Source organism: Cajanus cajan, chromosome 5 (genome assembly GCF_000230855.2).
Source record: "Cajanus cajan strain Asha chromosome 5, NIPB_CcT2T_4, whole genome shotgun sequence".
NCBI lineage: Eukaryota > Viridiplantae > Streptophyta > Magnoliopsida > Fabales > Fabaceae > Cajanus > Cajanus cajan.
In genome coordinates, this window is record NC_138521.1 from 89,504 (window position 1) to 98,573 (window position 9,070).

The following is a 9,070-nucleotide window of genomic DNA, read 5'->3' on the forward strand; positions in this document are numbered from 1 at the left end:
ATGGATTTATGACAAGGACGGTGTATTCTCGGTGAAAAGTGCGTACCTTTGGCTACAAAGATCGGTAGGTGGAGAACTCAGAAACTCTTCGGATTTTCAACTAGTTATAAAAAGACTTTGGAAATGTAAGGCTCCGATCAAGTGTTTGGTCTTTTGTTGGCAAGTGCTATTGAATGCGTTCCCGTGCAAATCATTGTTACAAGTACGTGGTGTGGAGTTGGAAAATAATCTCTGTTCTTTTTGCTCTCTGTTTGTAGAAAATCCTCTTCATCTCTTTCTAATGTGTCCGATGGCTTTCAACACTTGGTTAGCTGTTGCTAAGTGGTTGGAGGTTACGGTGGTGTTCCCCAATTCTATAACTTCTCATTATTTATATTGGACGAATCTTGGCATATATGAAAAACATTCTCAATTATTGCGAGTAGTCTGGGTTTCTGTCATTTGGTCCCTATGGCTTCATCGAAATGTTATTATCTTTCAGCAAGGTACTATAGATGCCAAGGAAGTGTTGGATAATATTAAATTGCGTTCATGGAAGTGGATAAATTGTTCTATCCCTGTTTGTTCTTTTAGTTACTCAACTTGGTATAATAACCCAACATTGTATTTCTTATAGTTTCTATTTTAGATTTTAGACTAATTTTGTATCTCTATCTCTTGTAACGGGTTGGAGTACCCCTTGTACTCCTTTTAATATTAATCTCTTTTGCTTATCAAAAAAAACATAAGCCTTCATTCCACCACCGGTCTTTGTGTCTACAAAGACAACCAGATTTTTAAAAGTTAAAGCGGGTGAACCCACCCATGTTGGTTTTCCCCATCCAAAATCAGCGTCATACAAACCTACACGGACTAGTAATATTAAATGAGACTAGTTCCCCCCTTCACAAGCACAATATGAACTATATCCTTAAGGAAATCCAAATGGTCACACTACAACAAAAAGTATCATTAACGACTATTATTTAGTGACAAACAATTGCCTCTATATTATTTTTAATTAAAGTTTTTAGTGGCCAATAAAAATTAGCTGGTAAAACTTTATTTATAGTGACAATTTTTAAAAATTACCATTAATATGAATTTTTATTTAAACTTTTTTATTTAAAAAATTCCTCACACTCTCTGTGCATAACGCATTTTTCATTTTTTTCCTTTGCCTCACTTCTCACGGTCTCCCTCTCGCATCTCACCCTCACTCTTACGCTGTTTCAAGCTTTAGTCATGGCTTCTCCTATCTCTTCCACATAGCTTCAATGGTTCCGTCTCTTCAATTTCAATTTTAGGGTTTGTTTTTCTGGTTCATACTTCACAGATTCATATTTTCGTAATTTTCGTAAGATAAAATCAAGTATGCCGCCTTATTCGTATGGTTCGCATACTACCCACTACCCAGGCTTACATGCAGGATACTGGGATGGGGGACTGCAGTGCCGCCTTATTCGTATGGTGCGCCACACTACAACATTTGCCTTCATATCTGAGACCCTGTCAAGTTGTCCTTCAAACACTACCTTATTACGTGAACGCCATGTTGTTCATAAAAGAACTGGGACAATACCCTCCTTTGAACCTCCCACCTTCTTCAACCAATCTTTCGTCGTGCAAAGTTGTGGACGTTATTCAAAATCCAGGTAGAACTGAACCATTTGGCTCCATTTCCACTAGATGATGTCACCAATATCACATTCGGTGTTCAACTTAGTGTTTTTGATTGCGGTGGTATTGCAAATCGGAGCTTGCCTTTCTCACCAGATTGCAGACAGTCTTTCATTTTTAACGTTCCTCTATTGTTGGGCAGGCATTGCTAGGGAGGAGAAACCTGTGCCAGTGCCAAATCCACAGTTTATTATCTCAGCTAAGCTCTTCCCATCCAAAAACATATATGGGTTTGATCCTCGAAGTGGCATCACGAAGGAGAACCTCGTCTGGAAGATGTTTGTGTTTGATGCTTATGCTGTTGAAAATCTTAGAGAAAGATATGCAAGCTTTGAAAATGATCGCCCTACTCGAGTGGAGGCCTTGTCAGCTTTCATTTGGAGTCGTTATGTGGTCGTGGCTGTGACTAGAGATAAAAACAAAACACATGCTGTGATTCACGCTGTCAACCTGCGTCCATAGGTGGATCCACCCTGCCTTCTCATTCCTTTGGCAATTACTACCGAATCACAATGACAATTCCAATTCCTGGTCATGGTCTAGTCGAACAGGTAAGGGATCAGATAAAGAAGATAGACAAGGATTATGTGACAAAACTCCAAGATGGAAATGACACAACACCAAAAATGATTTTTTGTGGCAATTTTTATGTTATTTAGTGACCATACAAATGGCCATTAATATCTTTACCAGCAATTAGATTATGGTCGTTGTATTTGGGGCCGGTAAAACTATTAGTGACATTTAAACTGAGTGCTGGTAAAGACCTTTTAAATGGCCGGGAAAAATAAAAATTTTTAATGACAATTCTAGTGACAATTTTAATGGCCACTAAAAGTAATTTTGTTAAATAATAGATTCTTATATATGTAAAAATAATTGTATAAAAATACAATTGAATTTCATTAGATAAAATCATTTATTTTGATAGCGTATTAATACTCAATTAATTAAATTCAATTAAATAAAATTATTTTTAGTCCAAAACTAATCAGCTAAAAATAAAACTCAACCAACCCACTTGTATTATCGAGAGGGCCCAAATTGTGCAATAAACTTATTTCTGTTTTCAAAAACTGGTTTTACCATCGCAAAATATAGAGGACGAATGATTAATTGCTATTGAAAGGGACATACCTTCTTTCATGTTTTTTTTTAAGCGTTCTTTTAACAAATTTGAACGTTGTTTTTCATGTTGCTGGAGTAGGATTATGTACCATCCTAGATTTTTTTTTTAAAATATGAATCCACTAATTTCATGGCATGTTGAGTTTCTTGGCATGTTGAGTTTATCTTGAGGTTTGAGAGGTTGTTTTGAAAGTGACTTATATACCCTGTGTGAGGATTGGAGCCTTCATGATTCTTTCTTGGAAATTTTATGCCTCTTGACTGCTTGCACATGTGCCTTGGCTTGACTCTTTTTGATGATTCTTGATTGATATGCATGTATGGAAGTGATAAAGGCAATTTTGTTCTTGATCCTCTAGCCAAATAAGCTTACCTTGATTTAATCCCTTGATAGCCCCTTTGAGCCTATGTTTATCCCTTTTCTTTGTTTTGAAGCTCATCATTAGCCTTAAGTGAAAAATCATGATTACCTTAACCTTAGGGAATTTTGGAGCTTTGGAATTGTTTTGGGAACAAGTGTGGGGGCGTGTGTGCTCATTGGATTCATGTGAATTGGCTAGTTGATTTTATTGGCTCCTTGTACTTTTTATTGTGTAAATATGTTTAATATCTTGTCTCTTGCAAAAAAAAAATAGAAAAAAAAAAAAAAATCATTATCAAATTCGAAAAAAAAATGAAAAAAAAAGAGACAAGATAAGAAAAGAAAAAAAAATAGTAAATAAAAGTGTTTGGTGGAGTCAAGAAGAGGATTAGAATTAGGGGTTTTGGGTGTGTTTTTATTGTATTTTCACTTGTTCCTTATTGCTCCTCTATTCTCTTTAGCTTTCAGCTTCTCATCCATATTTTATCCTCCCTTATCCTTGGCCCCATTACAACCCTGAAAAGTCCTTTTGATCTGAATATGTATATGTTTTCGAGTGTTTGATTGTAGAGGCTTGCCAAGTCTTGTGTGTTGCTTGCTTTCTTGAGTGCATTGAGCGGAATTTCATTTACCTTATACACTATACACTTGAGAGATACACTTGAGTGATCCTGTGAGGTTTGGTTGCTTTTGATTCACCTCTTGAACTGATTGATGTGCTTATCATGTTTTGAGGTATTTCAATGATGTTCATGGATATTTGGTTGCTTTGACTGAAAGTGTACAAGTTATTTGTTCCTTACATTTTCCTTGGATTCGTGCTGGTTAACAAAATCTTCTCTTCCTTATGTTTCTCTTGTTGGGTTGTTTCGTGATTTGATTTTGCCCGGGAGTGCAAAAAGCTAAGTGTGGGGGTATTTGATAAATCATAATTTGATATGTATCTTTTCCTTCAATTTAGCTATTTTACATTCCATCTATGGTTAATTATAGGATTTAGATAGATATGTGTGTTGTTGGGCCAAATTGGAAAGTTGAGAATTATTATTCTAAATTCTCGCTGTTTTTGGGCTGATGAACATGTCTCGGTTTTCAGGGCATAACTTGGGCTGTAGTGATCCAAATGGTGCAAACTCGGTGGCCCTGGAAAGCTAAGACAAAGACCTAAATATTTGCAGAAGGCGCCGTCGTCCAATTCGATCATCTAGAAGGTCTAATTCGGTGGAAAACAACTCGGTGCGGAAAAGAATAATGGAATCCAACTCATCCCACCAACTCATCCCACCAACTCTCCCATTTCGTTTTGTCTAAGCTTTTTCCATTATTTTATATTTCTTGTGTGTTATATGAAGGCTATAAATAGGCCTTCACTCTCCCATTGTAAGACACCCCTCAATACACCTTCAAATAAGTTACTCTTGGGTGTTCTTCTCCTCCCTTCTCTTTGTTTTCCTTAAGTTTATTTTCTCTCTTGTAGTTGCAGTTTATGTTTTATTGTCTTCTCCTTTTGTATGCATTTTAGTTCTTTTCTTTGCCTCCTCCATGGAAGGCTAGGTTGTTGCTACTTTTACTTTGCTGCTGCACACGAATTTAATTTCAAATTTATGGCTTTAATGTTGATTAGCTTAGGATTTAATTTACTAGCTAATGCTATGAGTAGCTAAGTAGCTTTGGTTGGATTTCTTAATGTGGATAGCAATGTCTCTTTGAGGTTAATGGTGTTTTAATGTTGTTTTTGAGTTGAATTACATTCCATAATCTCTATTTGAGTTCTTAATGAATGGTTCTTAGATTTTCGCTTAGTTAATTGACGAATCATTATTAATTTCACAAGTCATATAATTGGGTTTTCGCTTAGTTAACGAGATTATGTGAATTGTGATGAGATTTACAAATAGAGAATTGAAGTGGGTTGTGTAAGTGCTTAACTGCAACTTACTTTGTTTAATTCTTAATTAATCTTCGCTTAGTTGGTTAATTAGGATCTCGAATGTGATTTAACTCAGTAACTTGCATGTTTAGATTAATTGAGGATAAGAGGTCAAGCTATCTAGTTAAGGAATCCAACTTTTTAGTTTATTGTTTGTTACCGTTTGGTTACCATTTATTTGTTTCTTTTTCAATCAAAACCCCCCCCTCTATTTTAATTTCCGTTGCTTGAATCCTATGGCTTAAATGCATTATTCCTTGAGAGAACGACCTAGGAGTCACTTCCTAGTACTACATTTACTTGTATTTATTTGACCGGATACGGCTTCGATCAAATTTGGCGCCGTTGCCGGGGAATAATGTTTTTTTTGTCTTAGGATTCTAGTTTGTGTGTGTGTGTTGGGTGGAATAAATTCTCAGTATGTTTATGTGTTCAGTTGTGTTTTATTTCAGTTTGGAGTGATGTAACAAAATGAAAAAAAAATCTGAATAATTTTAGTGTTGTGTTATGTGTTAGTTTGAATCATGTTATGGCGATGAGTAGCACTTAACAGTAATCATGTTTTGGTCTTTTGTTATTTTTTACGTCTTTTGGTCTTTTGTTATTTTTTACGTTTTTGGTTTTCCTTGTGAATTCCTGGATCTGTATAGGTAATAAATACTTGTTTCACTCTTGGTTTTGAGTTTCCGAATATTTCATGGACTGAATTCTTGTATTTCTTGGCATGTTGAGTTTATCTTGAGGTTTGAGAGGTTGTTTTGAAAGTGACTTATATACCCTGTGTGAGGATTGGAGCCTTCATGATTCTTTCTTGGAAATTTTATGCCTCTTGACTGCTTGCACATGTGCCTTGGCTTGACTCTTTTTGATGATTCTTGATTGATATGCATGTATGGAAGTGATAAAGGCAATTTTGTTCTTGATCCTCTAGCCAAATAAGCTTACCTTGATTTAATCCCTTGATAGCCCCTTTGAGCCTATGTTTATCCCTTTTCTTTGTTTTGAAGCTCATCATTAGCCTTAAGTGAAAAACCATGATTACCTTAACCTTAGGGAATTTTGGAGCTTTGGAATTGTTTTGGGAACAAGTGTGGGGGCGTGTGTGCTCATTGGATTCATGTGAATTGGCTAGTTGATTTTATTGGCTCCTTGTACTTTTTATTGTGTAAATATGTTTAATATCTTGTCTCTTGCAAAAAAAAAAATAGAAAAATAAAAAAAAATCATTATCAAATTCGAAAAAAAAAATGAAAAAAAAGAGACAAGATAAGAAAAGAAAAAAAAATAGTAAATAAAAGTGTTTGGTGTAACATCTCAGTTTTCAACATGATTATTACTATTATTATTATTATTGTCATTATTACTATGTGGTATTTGGTCATAATTTGGTGGTTATATTTTACTTCAATTATAGATAATTCACACTCCATTTATGCTTAGAAAGATATGTGTGTTGTTAGATCTAATTAGATAGTTGTGAAATTTTTTTTTAGAATCATTTCTCGCTGGGCTGACTGACTAGTCTCAGTGTCCGAGGCATAACTTGGGCTGTGATGGTCCAAATGATGCAAAATTGGTGTCAATGGAAATCTAAGAGAAAAACGCACAACTTTTGCAGAAATAGCCATTTGCAAAATCGGTCGTTTAGGAGGTCAAAATTGGACTTTTATTAATACAATTGTTTCTCGCTGGGCTGATTGGCAAGCCTCGGTGTTTGGGGTATAACTTGGTCGGTGGTTGTTCAAATGATACAAACTTGGTGGCTATGGAAAGATAAGAGAAAATCCTACAACTTTCATGAAGGAAATATTTTCAGATTCGGCTGTCTATAAGGTCCAAATCAGTAGCCAAAGTCGGTGCGGAAAAGAACATGGCACCAACTCCATTAATTCACACCAACTCCATTAATTCATCCCACCAACTTCTATAATTCATTCCACTAATTCATTCCACTTAGTTTTGTCTATCTTTTTCTCCATTATTTTACATTTTTTTAATGTGTTTTGGAGGCTATAAATAGGCCTTCACTTCTCCATTGCAAACCATCCCAAGAAATACTTCTCATCCCTCAATTCTCATTCTCTCTTCTCTCATACTCTCTTCTTTCCCTCTTCTTCTCTTTGAAGACCAAGGGAAATCTAGAGGAGGAGGTTCTGTCCTAGTTTTAGCTCCGGCCCCTATTTTAGACGGAAGGAGCCTTGGGGAGGCAGCTGTGCTATAGTCTCAGTTTCTGCCCGAGTTTCAATTCAGGTTTATCCAAGTAAGGGTGGCATTTATAAAATTAATCTAGTATGGGTAGTACTTATAAGACTTAATCTAGTATACATGAGCATGATAGGAGTAGTATAACTTTTAATATGCTATTTTGTTTGTATGAAGGTTGTTATTTATTTAAATTGATGGTTGTTATTTATTCAAGTTGGTGGTTGTTTTGGATATTTAATTTGGCATGGTTATGATTATGTTTATATATATAATTATGAAGTATGTGTATGTGGTTTGGAAAAGTAAATAGGACTGAGAGGAGTAAGGTTATGGATGGGAGGTCTCTTGGTGAGATCAGGGATATAATCTTTGGAGAAAATATGGTATTTCGGAATCCCATTGTGAGGATTTCCAATTTGGAAATTTTCCAAGGATTATATAGTAAACCACTTCAGATGTTAGGTGGATTCTGAAGTACTCCTCTAAGTATCTATTTGCTACCGGTATGGGTCTGGGTCGAGTCATACCGATGGATGAGGTGACCCCACCAGGGTTACGTGACGACGTAATCCAACTGTATACTTTCCATGAGAGGTTAGGCGTGAGACATGGGTTGCTGACATGTTTCACCGTATCAACACTTGGTTTGGATAGGTGTTGAGGCCAACATTTGGTTTGGATGTGTTGGTTACATCATGGATTATACGGTGGTGTGACTTTGCTTTGGATGTGGATTATGTATACATATGGTATGGATTGTATACTAGGGTTATGGATTTCTTTAATTAATATGTATGCTATTGGTTTATATCTATCTTGGAAATACATGTTGGTTTGAACAAATAATTGTTAAATGATATTTATACTATGGTTGGTTTTATACGTGCTAACCCTTATGTTTCCATGTGGTGGAACTGTGATGATCTCACTATGTGGGGGAGCAGATCAGGTGTGAAGCCATAGGATAGCAAGGAGTCTTCTGGGTAGCTGCTTTGAGAAGTGGCTAAGCTTAGAGCTTGACCAGCACCTAGGGTGTTTCTGTTAATGGTTAATGTTAATATATTTTGGATGACTGTATGATTTTACTGAGAATGACTAATATACTTATGTTTGCTATTATGAAAACAATTTTTACACTCTAGCGTAGCTGGCTTTTGCTCTATTTTTTTTTTATTATAAATGCTCTTTTATTTTGGTTGGTTATTGATGTGATGACCTAAGGTGGGTCGTTACAATTTTGGTATCAGAGCCTGGTTAAGTCTCTTTAGGATTTGTGGGGAATGGTCTTGTTATGTTTCTGTTGTATGGAAACGAATTTTCGAAAGGAACTTCATGAGTAACTCATGAGTTTCTTAATCTTGATTAGGAATTTCTTATGAGTTTCGTGTAAACTCATAAAGTTCTTTGACCTTTTTAGGATGACTGGTTGGGGAAATCATTCTAATTCTTCTTCAAGCATGGATGGGCGACAAATTGCTCGAGCTATGGAGCTAATTGCTGCTACTATTGGATAATAGAATACTTTATGGTGAGCTTAGGTACCAATAGTATGAACAAAGCCTTGATAATCAACTAGAAATTATTGACACCTTAGATTTAGGTGAGACATTGATTTGGCAAGAGTTTACAATTAATGGAATTTAGGAATCTATAGTAGTAGTGATTGAATCCAAAGAGGTTGTATCTGAGAATTGAAGTTTTGATGGGAGATTGGAACGTTCCTTGAGTGTTGGTGCTTGCATGATAACTTTTATGGTTGAGGTAGTATGTGAATTTTATTTTGTGAG

At 35.6% G+C, this 9,070-nt stretch overlaps 1 pseudogene; it reads left to right on the forward strand.

The window, feature by feature from the left end:
- The first annotated feature begins 1,369 nt into the window (after positions 1-1,369).
- LOC145957681 (stemmadenine O-acetyltransferase-like) lies at positions 1,370-2,578 on the forward strand (annotated as a pseudogene).
- Positions 2,579-9,070: the final 6,492 nt, after the last annotated feature.